At 45.0% G+C, this 19,770-nt stretch overlaps 1 protein-coding gene across 1 annotated transcript in view; it reads left to right on the top strand.

Moving 5' to 3' along the window:
• CNTNAP2 (contactin associated protein 2) overlaps positions 1-19,770 on the top strand; it is a 1,944,007-nt gene that overhangs the window by 1,689,013 nt on the left and 235,224 nt on the right. The gene's annotated exons all lie outside the window — the stretch shown is intronic.

Here is a 19,770-nt window from a genome sequence, read left to right as displayed (position 1 = left end):
GAGATTAGGGGTGGACTGGCTCCAATCCATCACTGTTCTCTACCCACCACAGTGCAGAAATTATTTTAAATGTGTGTAGTAAGAATGTTATCAAATGTTTTAAGCAAGGCAAAAACAAGTAGAGGGAACTGAGTAGGAAAACAGCTCTGGATTTGGACAGACTCACTCGGAAGCCCCTCCTGTGACCCGTGTGAACTTGGGGGCGTTATTTCATCTCTCCCTGCCTCCACGGCAAAGGGGAGTAATGGCAGGACCGATCTTTCAGGATTTGCGCAATTCAGGGGGAATGGTCCCGATTAAGTGCCTAGCACAGCGAATGACCCAGGAAACTGTCACTTAATATTAGCTATTATGAATTTTCATCATTATCTCTACAGACAAGAGCATTTTTGTTAACTGAGACTAAGAAGAAGAGAAGGAAAACAAAAGTAAAATGTCGTTGCTGTTTGAGAGGGTCGAATGTGACATCTGTTGCTGACTGAGTCTGTTCAGAAAGCTGTCCTGTTGGGACTGTGGGGGCTGACTCGGAGTGGGAGGGATTAGAGCCAGGGAGGCAAGAGCGATAGGAAGAGGCAACAGGAGATGAGGTGAGAGGCACTTTGAGGTGCAGCTGATTGAATCTGGTAGCCAGTTTTGCATGGGCGTGGAAGTTGTGCCTCAGAATCGACCCTCGCACTGGGTGACTCTGGGAACACTCACATTCTTAAGGTGAGGACCACAAGAGGAGCCCGTCTCGGGGCGCGGGCCGTGAGTTTGGTTTTAAACTCACTCTTTCAGGCTTGGGGTGGGAGATCCAGAAAGATGGGCATGCCCCGCTGGAGTATGGGCATTTGGCTCTAAAACTCTGATCAGAAGTCTGTGTGGAGATATGTGTGGGGATTTTCTGTGGGAGACAGTGGGGATGAGTCAGAGAGACATCACGAGAGAGAAGAGCAGCCCAGGGATACGGTGTGTAAGAGATACTCAGAGGTCGTAGGAACATGAATGGACCAAGAGTAAAGTAGTAGGAAGGTAACAGAGAGAAGACAGTTCTAAGCTCAGTGAACAAGTAAACAAGCATAGAAATTGAGAATAAAGATGGCTTGCCAAATCTCTGATACTCCCCACTGGATCAAGGACCAAACCTAATGTCCTGTTTTCCCCAGAAACCCATGGAGAAGCCACGTCTGGCTGGCACTGGATAGCCATATCTGAGCCGGGAGGCAGCATCCTTCTGCATCCCAGTGGATGGACCTGTGCTCTCAGCGTCTGTATGGCTTCCAAGCTATTTCCGCTCATTGAAACCTGACTAGGGATCGAAGCCCAATGCCTTGCCAGAGTGTCCTTGTGTCCTTAGTATGAAGCCTCTGGTCTGGCTGCACAGCAACAGGGATGATTGTCATGTTTATCCTTCCCAAAGTTCAAAATAGCAGTAGTTCCAAACGAGCCAGCCTTCTAATAAGCAGTCGGAGAGGTACCTAGACTCTGGAGCTGTTTCCGAAGCTTCTGTAGGAAAGATCACCTTCATCAGAAATGGCTGAGGTGCTCATTAAAGGGGCAGAAGCCAGACAGCTAGGATGATGGCCCAGAAAGCTACATGGTTTTAATATAAATCTTTTTTTAAAAGATTTTACTTATGTATTTGATAGAAAGAGAGAAAGTGCGCAAACAGGAAGGATGGCAGGCAGAGGCAGAGGGAGAAGCAGACTCCCCGCTGAGCAAGGAGCCCGATGTGGGACTCATCCCAGGACGCCAGGATCATGACCTGAGCTGAAGGCAGTTGCTTAACCAACTGAGCCACCCAGGAGCCCAGAAAGCTGCATTTTTTAACAAGCCCTGCAGATGATTCTAATGCACAATAAAGTCTGTGAGCTGCTGATTATAAAAGAATAGAATAACAGTTTGAAACAGCCAAAAAAGAACACTACCTGGGGAAAATAGTCTGAAGGGAATCCTACATTTTACTCATAGGAGATAGTCCTTAATGGAATTGTGAGACTTTGAGAAAACTAATCGAGTCTAGTATCTCACTTTCCAAATTATTTCTGTGCGTTTTTTTCTCCCTTCCTATTCTAAGTTTTCTGATTAATACACAGTAGAATGCTTTAGTGTTTTTCAAGCATGTGGAATAGAGCAGGACCAAAATTTCCCATGCATTTTCTTCAGAGAAAGGCATTTTGAAGTTTGATATTAAAAGAAAAAAATCATGAAATAGTTTAACTTTTTTTCCTAGATGGTGAGTTGTGTTCACACTCTTATTTTTACTAAGTGCTTTTCAATGTATCCTTCCTTTTTCTCAAGTATAAAAATCCTTTTTTCTGCTGAAACGCATCAATGTCCAAATTTGTTGTCACATATAAACTTTGGAAATTATTACATGATTCTCGTGAGTGGAGAAAATTAGAATAGCTTATGTTCCATTGTGTTATTCTAACATCATCTCCTCGTTTGTCAAGATTCTTAAGCTGGACATTTCTCTGTGTGCATCTGTGTCTGCTGGCAGTAAAACATAGGTCATGGCTGGAAGGTAACAGCTAGAGAATTATTATAAGTATAAATATTGACCGTGGAGATTGCAGTATTTATCCCCACCCTATGCTGATACTTCAAATCATACCATCAGAGATTAATTAGTTTGGGTCTTAAAGGCATTTCAATCTTCAGGAACCTCTTATTAAAATAATAATTAAAAAGCAGGGGTGAATAATCATTAAGGCTTTATCAGCCACCACATGATGAAGGTTTGGTTGATTAGTAACTGAGAGCAGGGTTGGTAAAGGTGAGACTCGAGACCCATCCGGACCACGAGAGACAGAACAAACTGCAACCAAACAGCGCCTTCTTATGTTCCTAGTCTCTCAAACGGGGTAATTCTTCCTGTTTCTACAAGAACCTGTGCTCTGAAAGCAAGAAAAACTTTAAAGGACTTACTGAGTATTGGAGCAGAACCCTCACCCAATGAGCAAGGGCTCCCCTCCTCAAAATGCTTGAGATCTTAGCATCCCTTAATAGGACTAAAATTGTCATTAGCCAACTGGAGAAGAGAAGGGGAGGGGAGGGGAGGGGAGGGGAGGGGAGGGGAGGGGCGTGGGGAGGGGAGGGGAGGGGAGGGGAGAGGAGAGGTTCTCAGCCCAGAGGTCTTAGATGAGTCTTGCCCAGCACTGACCTTCCTTTAATACAGAGCTACTTGGAAATACCAGAGCTGGAGAAGGGCTTCTGCCAGCCAAATCCATGCTCCAGGACAAGGGTGGAGGGTTGCAAACTAAAGATTAATTGTTAAGAGTGACAAATGTCTTTGTGAGGTAATACAGCACGAACTTCACTTCATGTGGGAAAGTTGGACCCTTCACTCGTGGTCTAAAGGCAACTTTTTTCTGAGTATAAGACTTTGGGAGGTGGAGCCATCCTGGCCAGTTTAGAACGATTGGCCTCTTTCATGTGTGCTCCACCTCAAGGCTACAGATCTCTCTGTGTGTCATATGCAACCGAGACATGTGTAGTTCAACTCAGTTCAATGTCATTTGAAAAAAAATCACAAGTTCTTTGATGAAGCATATCAAGAATTAATTAAAATATCTTTATTATTTTGTCATATGAAATTACTTTTAATCCACTCTTGCCAAATAACTTCAACAAATGTGATGAGTTTATCGCAGCCCGTATGTAATAACAAGGCTCGATTTCACCAAGTAGCAGCTCCATCTCCACATGAAGATCAATCTCTTGAAGCTTTCCTCATCTGTTCAACTCCATGACCCACCTCTCCTCCACTAGTGGACTCAAGGCAGCGCATCTCTGTCATTCATCAGCGTTTCCTGAGCACCTACTATGTGCCGAGCAAAGTCTGGGTGCCAGAAACACAACAAAGGACAAAGCAGACAGAATACTTGTTTGCATGGACCTTATATCCTAGTTCAGGAAAGACAGTCAATTAATAGGTAAATTTAATATATATAAGTAAGTATGTTAGATAATGATGCATGCTCTAAAAATGAAATCAATAGGGGATGACCAACGGTGACTTGAGGTTGGATTTTCCATTTCTTTGAGAAGATGGTGTTGACTCTGAGGAGGTGACTGACTTCCGAGTGATGAGAGGCCAATCCTGCCGAGATCTGCGGGAAGCATTCGAGGAAGAGGAAACCAGTCCTGAGATTGGAATAAGCTTGATAAATTGAAGAACAGAAAAAAGGCTGGTGTAGGGGCACCTGAGTGGCTCAGTAGTTAAGCAACTGTCTTTGGCTTGGGTCATGATCCCAGAGTCCCCCTTACCAACCCCCACCATGGCCTCTGGGCTCCCTGCTCAGTGGGGATGCTGCTTCTCCCTCGCCCTCTGCTCCTTTCCTAGCTTGTGTTGTCTCTCTCGCTTGCTCACTCTCTCTCTCAAATAAATAAGTAAAATCTTCAAAAAGAAAAAAGTATAAGCAAGCTGGTCTGGTTGGACCAAGGGAGAGAGTAGAACAGGGTGATATCAGAGACAGAGACAAAACGAAGCAGTCCCCGGATGCTGGATCTTTTGCCAAGTCTAAGACTGTGTGTGATGTACAGTAGGTTCTCAGAAGAGACGTGAGGCGAAGCGTGGTGGGCCTCTCCCCAGGGCACCCCGGCTTCACAGAGGACTCTCCTCTGGATCTTCTTCAGCTGAGATTTGAAGACAAGGATACAGTCGTGTTTTCAGGCTCCCTTGAGGTGCCAGGAAAGCCCAGCGTAAAAAGCCTACAAGGATGTTTTGAGCACTAATATTTTATTTATTTATAAGAAAGTCTGAGGGCAGGGCGTGTGGGTGGTGTAAGCGTTTACGCCTTGGACTCCTGGTTTTGGCTCAGGGGATGCCCTCAGGGTCATGAGATCAAGCACAGCGGCGTCTGTGTCCGGATTCTCTCTACATGTGCCCCCTCCCCTTGCTCTCTCTCTCTCTCTCTAATTAAATAAATCTTTTTAAAAAGAGGAAAACTGAGGGCTGGGGAGGGAGAGAGAACAAGAATTACTTTGTAAAAAAGCACACAGCATTTTCTGAGGAGAGAGCACTGGTATTGAAGCCACGAGACGTGGGTTCCAAATGAAACTCTTTACGTGTTTGCATTCAAATGTCTGTACCTCAGCTTCCTCGTGGGAAACATGGAGCTCTGACCAGAATCACAAGTGATGTTGTGTGATGTGATGCCTGTATTAAAACTTTGCTTGGAACACGGTTCAATCAACTCTTGCTACTGTTGATAATGATTAATAATTCTATGACGCTAACTGGTCACAGATACTAATAACTCTAGGAAGTCCAGAATCTTGATAGAATGCAGATTGGTGCAGGAAAGCTTGCTTATGGCCAGTGAGAATTCATGCTAAGAAGAAAGTTCACAGCATCATTGTTAGTGGTTAGTTGATTCCTTTGTCGGGGGTGGGCAGTCTGTAGTTCGGGAAAGCCTCAGTGGCTGTGGGTCTGCCACGTGAGGGCTAGAGCCCTGGGAGCCCTCTTCTCACTTGCGATAGGAGAAACTGTCCATCTTGCCCATGGCATCTACAGTACCGCCATGAGGTGGGGCCCAGGGACCAGTCACCAGTGGCAGAGATGAGACCTCCTGTGCCCCCCTCTGCTCTGTCCCAGGACAAACTGGCCTTTCAAAGCAACAGTCCGATTACCATAGGTCATGAAAAAAAACTGACCTTCATTTGCATCTCACAGGAACATCAAGGCCATTTAATTCCCAGCATGAAACACTTAAATTCTCTCTCTCTTTTAAAAAGATTTCATTTATTTCTTAGAATGAGGGAGAGAGTGAGAGAGCAGAGGCAGGAGGAGGAACAGAGAGAGAGGGAGAAGAAGACTGCCGGCTGAGCAGGGAGCCCGATGCGGGATTCGATCCCAGGACCCTGGGACAATGATCTGAGCTGAAGGAAGACACTTAACTGACTGAGCCACTTGCTCTGTGTTTCTCTATTAGGCTCCCCTCACATTCAGCCCGTTCCAAGTTCTAACCAAAAACTCCCTTTATTACGGCCTTGCAGCTTTCATGGACTCTTTCTCTGCTTCCTCTTCCTCTTCGTTTTCTCTCTTTACACACACACACACACACACACACACACACAGGAGTGTGTGTCTATATGTATCAGGCACACAGACAACACGCACATACACTTTTCAACAAAATGGAACCATCATAAACATTTTATCCTGAAAATTGTGTTTCACATAACAATACACAATTGATACTTTGCATAGATCTGTTTTACTGTTCATGCCACCTTGTATTATATTTGTGTAATATACCATCACAGATTTACACATGGAGGTTGTTTCCATTTCTTTGCCATTAGAAACTCTTTAAAATTTTACAAACCACGGATACCCCAAACGGCAAAGGTGTGGCGTAGTGCTCCACTGCAGGTGGGGGGTAGAAGATTAAGGAGAAAGTCAAGTGGATTGAAATCAGCAATAAAGCCACCGTTCTCCAATACTAAATGTACTTGAAATTTATTCCCCTGCATCTGTAGGTAAATGTCCTTCTGTTCTTGAAACAATAAATCCCCATAAACTTCCCGTAAAGTTTTGCCGAGGTGAAATGTGAGATGGGTTCCATCAGAATCCATTCAGTGCTTTGTTTGTGCGCCTTCCGATCTGAATTTTAAAGCCCCTGTTTTTCCTGCAGAGCCCTGGGACTGAGAAAAGGTCAGAATGCAACATGTCTCAAAGCTGCCGTGCCCTGGGTGGCTGCCAGGCTGCTGGAAATAATTGCTTTCGAAACCCAGATTGTGCCGCCGTCTACTTGGTCTCGGATTAACCTCACCTACGGCACCGTGCCGTGGTAGTTAAGCTGTAACTTTAGCTTTTTGTTATATTCTAAAGTCGCTTTTAGAAATATTGAGATTCCCAAATGGTTCGATTCTGGACAGGTAGTCTTTGCTTTCAGTAACCCCAATGGCGAGACTGAGACCAAGCCTTTATTTTACAAATTGAAATCTTGAGGTGGAGGTTGTAAAAGTCTGATCATAAAGTGACATGTCGCACTGAATGGCATTGCCGTAATCTCAGTGATATTTCATTAGCCGGGTGTGTCCTTCTGCTCCACAGTATGTTCAGTAAATGGAGGGGGAGGCTGCCTGGATGGCTCAGTGGGTTAAGCATCTGCCTTCGGCTCAGGTCATGATCCCAGGATCCTGGGATCGAGTCCCGCATCCTGCTCCCCGCTCAGCAGGGAGCCTGCTTCTCCCTCCCCCTCTGCCTGCCCCCCCCCCGCCTGTGCTGTCTCTCCCTCTCTGCCAAATAAATAAATAATATCTTAAAAAAGAAAAAAAAACACACAGAGACGGAGGCCCTGCTTTTTGGGGTTGTGTCAGCCCCTCCTTATTCAGAGCTGACCTTGGTGGCCTGCAGCCTGCGGTGCCGTCCGGCCACACTCAGCTGCGACTCCTGGGGCCACGCCCTTCGCGACAGGCGTCTCCGCAGCTGGTCACCCACCACTCCAGCGGCATCTCCTGCCCTCTTACAAATTCCCAGATCCCTTTGAAGTAAGACGGTTCTAAATCAACACAGTGGATGCCATGGCACTCACCATTTGTCCTGATTCCGTGACACAACGTTACAGACTTCGTGAGGGTCCCACAGGGTCCCAGACCAGGGGGTGTCCTTGGCAATCAACTTGAATCCCCTCCTCCAGTCCTTAGCCGGGGGCGAGCACAGCCAAAGCCGGGTCAGTGCGTCCGGCTCCACACCACCGAAGCAAGGGATCACCGCCGCAAGCGGAATCGTGACTTCAGTGTGTTCTTTTTATCCTGAAAGTCTGAACATCTCTTTTCGGCTTTGATGCATTATTTATTTTTACACAGGAAATTATTTTCACTTAGCCACTAAAAGGAATTTGTTTTCAGGCTCTCTTTCAACTGTCTTCCCTTTTTCTTGCGTATTTACGAGTTGTTAAGAAACGGCAGCAAGTTATGCATAAATCCAGGCCAACTCTCTCACCCCTGCACACACAAAAATCTGTCATTATTCTATGATTAATAATAAATAGAGGCCAAAAGAGGTGGTTTTGCCCTTTTAGAGTGCTTCAGTGTTTCAAACTGCTTCTGTATGATGCCCGTTGCTTTACATCCTTACAACAGCCCTGCGACAAAGGAATTATGTTTCTAATTTACGAATACAGAAACTGAGGTTTTAAGAGCTGGCAGCCCCGTTTCCCGACCACACCTTTGCACACAGTCTGTTTTCCTGGTCCAGGTCCTGGAGCCGGTTTGGGGTCGGGCGGACCGCGTTAGTTTTCAGTAGGAAAGCGACAGCACCTATGAATCGCATGTGGGAATCTTTTTATTTCCTGTAATGAAAAGAGCACAAAAAGGAAACCTTGATTTGTGTAACGTAATTGTGTGGCTCGTACCCATCCATTACTCCGCCGTGCAGGGCCGTTTCCCTTGTTCGCACCCACCATTCTGCCGAAATGGCCGGCTTTCCTCCACATTTTACTCACCTAATGGATTTTATATAAAATCTGTTTTTCTATGGCTGTGGGGCTCTGGGGGGTCTGGAGTCCATCAATACGTGAGGGCTGCCTCACATTACAGCGCCCCTGCTCTGCACGGTGGCCGAATATGGCTAAACACAGCACAGGCTTTTACATCTGTGCCGTGACCCTGCTTCCTTGCAACCGGGCCGATGATAAAGGGGGAACTGAACGGTAGGAGGGCATGAATTACACATGTAGGGAGAGAGAAAAAGATAAGAGGAAGTAGATAGCATAAGGGAGACATAGTAAAGACAGGTGACACCCATGGGTCCGGCCGGCCACAGGACCATCAGTGGCCACCATGAGTGCATGCTAAAGATGCCATGTCCTAGAAGAGGGCCTGTGTGTCAGGTTTCTGAGAAGGGAAATTTTAATATGCCTAAAATTCCAGGTAAATAATGCCAAAAAAAAAACAAAAACAAAAACAAAACCTCCTGTCCGAATGGTCTAAATAATTCTTCAATTCAGAAACAGGAGAAGGTAGGTTTTGCAGATGGTCTCCAAGGAGTGGTAATAACTAGTAGTGGGATTATCAACAGTTCAGATCTTTTTGAAGAACAATTTTTTTTTTTTTTAACTTCCTCGGGAAACACAAGTGAAACAAATGTGTGTGTGAGGCTAGATATGACAGGTAGAAAGAAATAGAAAATATAATCTCTGCTCTCTGAAGTTTATAGCCTCGCAGAGGAGAGGAAGCCATGAAAGTAATTGTAATAATGCAGTAAGTTAAGCGCAATGGTAGATACAAGATGTCATCTGAGCGCAGGGGAAGTGTGCCGTGCCCTGCGGGGGAGGGGTCAGCAGGCCACCTGGAGGAGGTGGTCCCTGAACTGGACCTTAATGGGAGAGAAGGAATTAAGCCAGATGCAGTGTGTGAGCAGGGAGGGCCGGGAGAGAAAAGTCTGGAAAGAGGAAGCCATGCAAATAGCGACAGGGAGTCCACACATAGCATTGTGGGTGGTGGGAAGTCACATGGTTGCGTGTGGCCGGGCACGTGCTCTGAGGTGCGGGGGAGGGGGAGAGAAGGCTGGAGAATTATGCCGACGCCTGATGTGCCACATCTGGGAGTTCCCGAGGTATTCCACAGGCATTTGGAACCAGGAGAGGTTTTATTCCTGAGAGTTGAACTGTCAGCTGTGCATTTTGACGAGATTCCTCTGCTGGCTGTGTAAGGACCGGATTCAAGATACTGGAAGCAGAACCTGAAGATAGTATGTCGTCCAGGCCAGAGGGGTGGACTGAGCCCTGGCATCAGAAGGAACAGAGAGGAGGGGACGTACCTGTAGAGTACTTCCGAGGTGCGGTTATCAGGCCCCGGGTCGGGGGTCGGGGGTAGGGGTTGGCGAATGAGTCTCGTGTTTCTGGCTTGAGTGGCAGAGTGGGAACAGCTCTGAAGGGGAGAATACTGCAGAATGAGTTTAGAAGAAATATATATTCACTTTCAGTCTTTTAGAGTTTGAGGTACTTGTAGGTCAAAGCAATGCTGCCCAGTAAGAAAACCATATGTTAATCTTGAACTCATGGTAGCGATCTGTGTGCATAAATTTCAGAATCACTGATTTATGGTTAGTGCTTGAAATCACAAAAGGGAGTGACATCACATCGCTCAGGAAGAGAAAGAAAAGCAGATTTATTCCTGGGACTGCCATGCAAGCATTGAAAATTAGGCAGTCCCTGGAGGAGCCCTCCCATGGCCACTCCTGTATACTACATTACTTGTTAAGTATTTTTAATTTCAATCTGCATGTAGTGACATAAATTTGTCCTACAACCTCCAGGTGCAATGGTCTTCTTTTTGGTAAAGCAAACAGATCTTCGTCCGATCCTTTGTTCACCAGGGTAGAAGACATTCAGGCTTGTTATTGCCTCCTTCCTTGGAACTGATCACACAGAATCTTTAGAATTTACCCAAGACAGAAGTTTGAATGACGAGCAGAGAGGACAGATATTTCCAGTACAAACCTAGTTATTCATTTCTCCACTTCTGGTGAATAATTTTTACCTTTGCATCCCATTATATTTATGATGACTAGTGTAACTAATTAGGCGTAACTACTAGTCCCAATAAGGAAAGTTTGAGGAAATTTAGGGATCTAACGTGGAGACTTTGGAGAGTTTTAGACCCGCTCCCTATCTCCAAATATCTGACTACATACAACTGTTTCGAGCGCACAAACTAAAATAAAATTATGTCTTTAGTACCACTGTGTTTATACGCACCATTGACAGATTGAACATGTGAGTTTCCATGACTGATCAGGAGCAAGTCTGTTTCATCACCTCCCCCCCATAACCAGGTTGCTGGTCAGCTCACAGCAGGTGCAGAAAGCATTGTGACTTCCAGCATTTCCCTCTTGCATTCTTTTTCTCTGTGGGACCCTGACCCCATTCTTGCCCACAAGAACCAAATCCCAGAGAGACACCGGGTGAAAGATTTATTACATTGTTGACCCCTCCCACAGGCCCTGTGGGTTGTAACTTCAGAAAGACTTGCTGGTGAGGGTGATACCTTGCAAGTTAATGACATTTTAACTTGGAGCCCTTCATTTTGAAGTTGAGTTTGCCCTATAAAATCAGGCTGGGAGCTGAACAAAGCTACTTTTACCTTTTCTGACTGTACAAAATGGTTTAATTAAGGAAGTCATGTTTTTTTTTCTACCCATAAGGATACCTCTACAAATAGACTCAAATCTACATGCAAATGAAGCCATCTGGCTTATTGTTGTAAATAGCACCCAGCCCCTGGTAAACAATAGAAGGCTCATGGCATAACATAAAGAGTACCCAAATTTCTAACCTTGGGGTTAGATTTGAAAATTGCTTGCCACTTAAAGCAAAAGCTATAGCTACGCTTCTCAGTGTGGTCCCAGGACTGGGTCATTGGATGGCTCCGAGGAAATTGTTAGACCTGACAACCATTGGCATACAGACCACACCGGCAGCCATGGCCTCACCAAACCAGAGCCCACGACTGGAGAGCCCACGTGCAGTCTCCTCCACGTTGGTCAAATGCCGAGTCTCTCTTTTCCTAGTTAGCCATCTCCTCACTGAGGAGGGAACAGAATGCCTGCAGGTCTCTTGGGCTTACCTTTGTTCAAAGGAGACTATCTATGGATTATCTGCTTTCTTAGATGCTCTGCCATTCCTTTGTTCATCGGATTTTTGTTCAGTGGCTGCTCTACAAAATTATAAACCACATTACCAAGGCTCAAGGTGACTCCCATTTGTGTGTCCTAAAGGAATTTTTTTAAGGCAATAAGGAGATGAGGAAATGGGGAGTGCACCATTTTGAGAGCCAGTAAGTGGGGTGCAGAAGGGTGAGAAGAGAACAGGCCAAAAGGGCAGAGTCTGAGATGAGCCTCCCGGCTAGAGAAGTCAGAATTAGAGGTTGTCTCAGTGTAGCTGGGGGTGGTTTGGTGCTTCCCCCTTAAAGAATTCACCCCCCGGGGGCGCCTGGGTGGCTCAGTGGGTTAAGCCGCTGCCTTCAGCTCAGGTCATGATCTCAGGGTCCTGGGATCGAGTCCCGCATCGGGCTCTCTGCTCAGCAGGGAGCCTGCTTCCCTCTCTCTCTCTCTCTCTATCTGCCTCTCCATCTACTTGTGATTCCTCTCTGTCAAATAAATAAATAAATAAATAAAACCTTTAAGAATTCACCCCCCGGGTAAGGAAGGCTCAGGCGAGTTTGCTGACAAGCTCTGTACCTCTTTAACGAGTGGAAGAGCCCTTCCCATCCTCCCCAGCTCCTTAGTCAAGCCCTCAGACAGCAACTGCATGTGACGCCAGAGCCATCAGTCGTCCTGATTAACGAACGTGTTCTTGGTAGCAGTAACAGTAGCAATAACGTGTTGGACGCTTCGGTTGTGCTGCTAAACCCATTTCTTCTGTGATTATCTTCTGTAATTCTCAACACCCAATAAGAGAGTTTCCATTGTTATTCCACTGTACAAATGAAGAAATTGAGATCCAGGAAGATCGAGAACCTGCTCCCAAGTCACCCAGTGGGGGTGGGTGACAGAGCTAGACTCTGACTCTGGGGCCTAGGTGTGGACCAGCATGGGGTGGCATCACCAAGTGACAAACCAGAAGAGCTTTGCGAGATCACATACTGTCACCCCCCCACCTCTGTAGCACTCCCTGCACTTGCAACCACCCCCATCACAGGGGGACCTCCAGCCTGTCACATGCTCAGCTCCTCCCTCTCTTTCTTCAGCAAATTCCAACAGGTTCAGGAATGGGAGTGAGCAGGCGGCCCCATCGGGGTTAGGCTCACAGAGGACAGGTTGGAAGTTTGTATGGCATCAGCCACACCCCTAGGTCACATTCTCCAACCACGCCAGTGGCTGTCCTATTCTACCCAAGCAGGAGGTGAGAGGTTTATGCCCCAGACAGCAGGCACCAAAGGAAAAAGGCAAAATCCCTCCATTAAAATGAAGAAAGACATGGAAATCTACCATGAACCCCTCACCCTCCTTCTTCTGAGCAGAATGCTGACTACAACATGTATATTCGTCATGAGAAAGTTGGAAGATCCGTCTCTCAAGAAATCACATGATCTATGTCCATATAAAGATCACAGATATTGACATTTGGGGGCCCTTTGATGAGATGGTGAGCTTTCCATTGTAGTAAAGCCCGGTCATCAATAAACCCACCACCACCCTGAGATCCACGCACTTGCCGGGTCCAGCGCACTCACTAGTACTTCACTGGGCTGCATGAGTGGAAAAGCAAGACTCACCAACCGCTGAAGGTGATGTCAGGGACGTCATGAAGGGAGGAGTCCAGCTAACGACACAGCAGGGAAGGGAATCTCAGAAGAAACAAATAATGCAGAAAGCAGAAGAAAAGTTTTAAAAATGAAATTAATTTTCTCAGATAAGAAAAGACATTGCATCAAAAGCTAATAACAGCAGCAGTAATAAGAACAAACAACCGAGAACAAAGTACTATAGAAAGGGGGGCTCTCTGAGAACAAGAAATAATACTTGGAGATTACAGACATCATTGCTGAAATAAAAACACGATAGCAACGTTGAAAATAAAGCTGAAGGAACGTTCGACAAAGCAGAGCACAAAGAACAAAGATCCGAATTAGGAATGCAAAGGAGTAAGAGAAATAAAGATAAATGTAAAACCAGTAGGTATGTGAGAAGAAGGATTGGAAAGATGAAAATCCCAGGCCCGATGTGTTGAAGAGATCCATACCAAAGCAGTCGTATAAAGTTTCGTTTAAGGGAGTGAAATATCCTGACAGTTTCCAGAGAGAAAAAAGGTACAGATTATGTAGGAGAGGAAAAAGTTTTCCTCATTCCTCTTAGGGTTCCTGGCTGGATCTAAAAATTAAACTGACAAAGACACATTAACAGGAGAAAAGCATACAGATTTATTTAAAATAAGTTCTCCATGACATGGGAGCCTTCAGAAAGGAATGGTTAAACCTGAGTGTTTCTATACTAGTTTTGGGGGGTTTTTTTGTGTTTTTTTTTAAGATTTTATTCATTTGACAGACAGAGGTCACAAGTACGCAGAGAGGCAGGCAGAGAGAGAGGAGGAAGCAGACTCCCCGCTGAGCAGAGAGCCCGATGCGGGGCTCGATCCCAGGACCCTGGGATCACGACCTGAGCCGAAGGCAGAGGCTTTAACCCACTGAGCCACCCAGGCGCCCCTCTATACTAGTTTTGATAAGTAATAGAAAGCCATGGAAAGGCATGATGGGACCATGGATGAGCTATGTGTAGTAAGCTGGGGGAAATTCGGCAAGTCTGTTTTGATTCCTCTCGAGTCCCTTTTTCTTTTGAGATGAAGGTGCTGCTTTCCTCAGGGAGAGGGAGGCCACCTCACATGAGGGTCCATGACCTGCTTCAGGGGAGGATCAGACAGTCCTTTCTGCACCTGCCATTTCTTACATTCCTTCAGCTTGAAATATTGAGTCTACTAAGGTGCTGTATTTGGGGGAGCATGTCCTAAACCCCATCAGTTATATACAAGATGTAGTAATCAGAAAACATGAGCTTTCTCACTAACCACACAGAGACCTTGAAGATAGTGAAGAAATGCCTTTAAAATTCCATGGAAGAATAGTTTCCTGGAGTGTCTCAATTAGGTGGGAAAGTAAAATAATGACTCCTCAGAAAAGCAAAGATTTAGAAGGCTGACCTCCTATATTCCTTTTCTGAAAAGACTACAGGAGAATGTGCCTGGGGAAATGAGGGTGTAGACCCAGAAAGAGGGATGCCTGAAAGTCACGGGGTCCAGAAATCTGGGCATTTCATACTGAAGAATAGCTTAAGGACAGCCTGCTGTCAGGGCAAGAGACAGTCCCAGAACCAGAGCTGTGCATCGGCCCTGCAAAGGGCCAGCCCACGGGGCAACAGGAAGACAGAGGCTCTAGAAGGCGCCTCTGAGGGATAAAAAGAGGGGCTGCTAGATTACCCGACATGTGCCACACTGAGAACATTTGTGGGAAGAGTTCTATAGATGTGTTGAAGAATTTGGAGAGAATTTATGACAGGTACAAAGATAACCAAGCCAACGAGAAAATAGGTAATTATTGATTCAAGAGAAACAAAAAAATTGTATACATAAAATAGAATTAGGTTCTACTAGGTGGCTCATCAGTGAATAATACATAGTCCTAAAAATGTAAATGTTGAATTTCAGTATCACCAAAAAATCAGTGAGTTTGCTAGTTTGGGAGAATGCGGAGAAAGGGAGTAAGTGAGGGACTTCTAAAAATGCTCAGTCTTCACCTTGCATTCAGGAAAGCCAATCAAGTATATCTATAACACATAAATTAGTAGGTATCAACACATATATTTTAGAAATACAAGGACATGAAATAGTTAAAGTGTAGGAGTTGTTGATGAGAAATTGGGTTGGGATGGAAGGTTGCTTTTTCCTCTGTTCTTTGTAGGCTTCAAACTAATTGCTGATGTCGACCTTAAAAAAAAGGAAAGAAAAAGGTAAATTGAGGCAAGCTCAAAATTGTCAAAAAGATGAGTTTATTTGGGAATACCATAGGCACTGGCAGTTCAGGACACAAAGACCGTAGCATGTTCCAGGCATCTGCTGAGGGTTTGGGGAAGGCTGTGTTTCTTCTGGGCAGAGAGGAGAGAGTTCAGTTAGGTCTGTTAAAATAAACAACCAACAGAGCTCAGCTGTGAAAATTCCCCAAGCAGAGAAAACCAGTCCAGTCAGACAAACTAAGCTCAGTTCAGCTTATTTTTCAAGACCAATGCAACTTAGGTCATTTCTTGTTCATGCCTCTGGAAACTGTAAGCAAAAATTTCCTGAGATTGTGACAAGGTAGCCCCTGACCAACTCCTTATCATTTTAGAAAATTCCAACATTATCAGATTTCTGTAAATCGGGCATTTGTGGGAAATCGGTCTGTCAGTCCTGAAGTTTTCTTTTCCTGAGGGCACATGCGTGAGATTTTCCATTTCATATCGTCCAGTTCCATTGTAGATTGAAATTCTTTAACGCTGCCCAACAGAAAATATCCTTGGAAATCTTGAAGTCAGAATCCCATACCAAATGATCATCAGTGAGTTTAAAATAAATGGCTCTTGAAGAATTTGGTTCAACATATGATGCAGGATTTTCTACTAATGATTCACTAAGGTTTGCAGGGATGACAGATGTCAGCTAGGCCTGGTTGGCTGCCCCAGGCCCACTCCCCTGCGCTTGCTGGAGATACCTCTGGCTCTCCTGCCACACGAGATGAGCCCAGACCTGGCCCAGGATGTATTTAAAAAGCTTCTCACATGACCGAATGGTTTTCAAGGGGTAGAGCGGTCCACCTCACACCAGCCATCTTGCCCAGCCTTTGATGACTATTGACAGCCCTGGGCTGGTTCCCTGACCCCTTTACTGCCTTGTCGTTCTGTGGCTATTGACTGGCCCCTCCGGTCTCAGAGAGTCATTTCCGTTCTGCGTCACACTTTCCAGCCTTGCCTCCTTTCTTCCGTCCACATCTGCTAAGACACCAGTCCTTGCCATACCGAGAAATCTCTTAATTCCATCTTGGCATTCTCACCCAATGTCACTTTCCCCTCTATAGCCCTGGCCTTGATAACAAGTACAAATTGCAGCTGTTTCAATAATCTTAAGGTTATGAGACCATCAGTCCTGCAAATGCATGGCTTGTCCAGTGAGCTGTAGGGAAAAATAGAAATTAAGTCACGGATAAGAAAAATCATGGTGTGCTGGTGAAGCCAGTGTCCAGGTACCAGGAGCTGGTAAAGCAGTGTCAGCTTTTATTTATCTTTATTTAGTGTCTTCAATACTCAGGTTGCCATAAGGTCGATTTTGTCCCATGAGGACTTTGCATATGGAGTGGAATTGGATATAACCGAGAGGGGCAGCTATTCACTTATTCACAGATTTGATAACTATTTATTGAGTACTTACTATGCTCTGGGGCAAAGGTTACAGAGATGAAGTGGTTCTGTCCTAGATTTCAAGGAGCTTATGGTCAGTTGGGAACAATATCAACAATAATAATGCTAAAAGCCCCTGGCATCGTGAAACACAGTGAGCCCTAGGAAAAAAAAAAAAAAAAAAAAAAAAAAAAAACGCCCTCATGTTATTTTGTTATAACCAAAAATCCCAGGGACTGGGCCACATAGTCACCAGAGCAAACCTCACAGAAGTTTGTCAGGGTCTGGAACAGGGGCACCTGAACTTTCTTACTGTCTACCCTGCCCGTCAAAACCCTCATGCCCGCATCCGCAGTACGCGTGTTTTGCTTGCCAACTCTATCATGTACACTCAATAGAATTTCTGATGTCCTCTGCTCGTGCCCCCGTGGCTCTCCTTCAGCGCCTCCTGGGTAGACCCCTCAGCCACCAGACAGGTCCCGACAGAGTCCTCCCTACTGCCGAACAAGGATGTGGAGAGGCTCGGGACATACAGCAGGTGACAACTCCAGAGATAATCACGGGAGAACCCCAGCATTTCCGGGAGGATGACCGGTAACCACCACTTGCACGAGGTTCAATTTCCCTGTGAATATGTCTATTCCAAAGGCCAAATTAGTTCGAAGTTGCTTAGTGAGCACAGAATTAGAACAAATGGAATCGTGGTCTGTGGGGATCTTTCGTCAAACCGGAAGAACTGATTGAACTGCTTTCTCCTCTCCGGGGATATTTCTGTCTGAATAACCGGCCCTGGACCTCGAATAAATACTGACATGTTTTACTTATAGCATTCCTTTTTCTAGAATCATTTTAGACAACTGCCCTTCTGTTAATATATCACCACCTCCGAAAACAGGAATGCTCTTGATTGGAATGAAACTTTAAAATGTTAATTACATTCATGTCCTGGAGATTCAGCCTAAAGAGACAGAAAGGCTTTGCTTTAGGCTGAAACACGGCTGAGGACTCTGTGCCTCGAAGGCTCCTTGGTTGTTGCAGGATTCTCGCCCATCAGGGTGAGGTACGTCCCTCTGGCCCTGGGGACTGGGCTCCGTTCCTCCCAGAACTCTGGTTGGCGAGAGGGCTGTAGCTTCTAGGTTGATCTGGGTTTTATCTCAGGAGACCTTCATTCTCCATCAGTGGGGAAGGGTGAGCCCAAAGTCCCCTCATAGTATGTTCAGCTAGATCTCAAGTTAGGAAGAGCCCTGGGCCCTCAGATGATAGCAACTTACACAATAACTAAGATTCTTTCTTTTCTGGCGTTATTCTAACCAATATTATACCATGTTCTTCTGCCTAAGAGGAAACTCGTTTTTCTCCTGATGAAAGCTATGATGTTGCAATTAAAAAAAAAAAAAAAAAAAAAAAAACAGAACAAAACAAAACAAAACAAAAACCTCCGAACTGCATTAAGACTTTTGGATTCGACCAGCACCACACCACTGTTTGACCGTAATGAAGACATTTACAAACATAGTTTGCACTGACTTACTGGTTCTAAATTGCCATTCACTCATCTAGATGTCACTATCTCCTAAATGTCTTTAAAAACAAAAATAAATAAAGTGGCTTAAATAAGAGGGTTTTTAAAATATCCCATACAGTAATATTATATATTTAATGTAAAATTATGGTTTAAATATAGCAGTACCAACACAAAAGTAGTTTTACTTAAGAATAGCAGTTGAGGGGCCCCTGTGTGGCTCAGTGGGTTAAGCCTCTGCCTTCAGCTCAGGTCGTGATCCCAGGGTCCTGGGATTGAGCCCCACATTGGGCTCTCTGCTCAGTGGGGAACCTGCTTCCTCCTCTCTCTCTGTCTGCCTCTCTGCCTGCTTGTGATCTCTGTGTGTTAAATAAATAAACAAAAAAATCTTAAAAAATTAAAAAAAAAAAAAAGAATAGCAGTTGAGGGGCGCCTGGGTGGCTCAATCAGTTAGGCATCTGTCTGCGACACAGGTCATGGTCCTGGAGTCCCAAGATCAAGCCCCGCATCGAGCTCCCTGTTCAGAGGGGAGCCTGCTTCTCTCCCTCTTCCTCTGCCTGTTGCTCCCCCTGTTTGTGCTCTCTCTTGCTCCGTCAAATAAATAAATAAAAATCTCTTTTAAAAAAAAAGAATAGCAGTTGAACTTAATATTGTATATATGCATAATTTTCACGAAAGAGGAAAAAACATAGTATAAAAATGAGTAGAGTGAACTTAATTGATTAATCGTGTTCTCTGAAGGAAAGATAAAACAAAAATCAGTGTAAAGTAAAAAAAAAAAAAAATTCAAGTGTTAGAAGAAAATTTTCCACAGACAATTTCCTGACCTAGTAGGGTTTTAGTCAGTGATTCGTGAATCAGGAGGCATCTAATCTAGCAGAGAGAAAGTATCTCTGAAGAGCTGTGCAAGCGAAGTAATTTTTCTAGAGCAAAGGGAGGAGAAGCAAGAAATTTGCACTTAAGCTGATTGGCTAAAGCAGAGTTATTTCCCTTGTATGGAGCAAAAGGAGATTTGGAGCCCAGTTGGGGTAATGCGTGCTGTGTAGACAAAAGGCGACTGGTTGACTTGAGCCTTCTTTTCTGGGAGAGCAAGGGGTTAGAACTTCATTAAGTTTGGGTTTGCCAATGGGGGCTTAGCATGAGTGACTCCATCTTGGAGCCCAATCTGATGATGTTAAGATGAGTGTAGTATTACAGGGAAAGGCTTTGAGAGCTATTTGAAAGTGTGCTTATGTACTTTAGACCTTCGCCATGACAGTAAACATACTCAGAAATGTGCACGTTCAGAAGGAATTTCTCCCCTGGAGATAAAATCAAGAGTCAGCTCCTGGTTGTATTGAATTCTTGGCCCATCTGTTCTCATGGAATGTGAATCGTATAGTTGAGTTGGGTG

This window comes from Mustela erminea, chromosome 11, assembly GCF_009829155.1.
Source record: "Mustela erminea isolate mMusErm1 chromosome 11, mMusErm1.Pri, whole genome shotgun sequence".
NCBI classification, from domain to species: domain Eukaryota; kingdom Metazoa; phylum Chordata; class Mammalia; order Carnivora; family Mustelidae; genus Mustela; species Mustela erminea.
The sequence above is the reverse complement of the archived record's forward strand: the minus strand, read 5'-3'. Positions and strand labels throughout refer to the sequence as shown.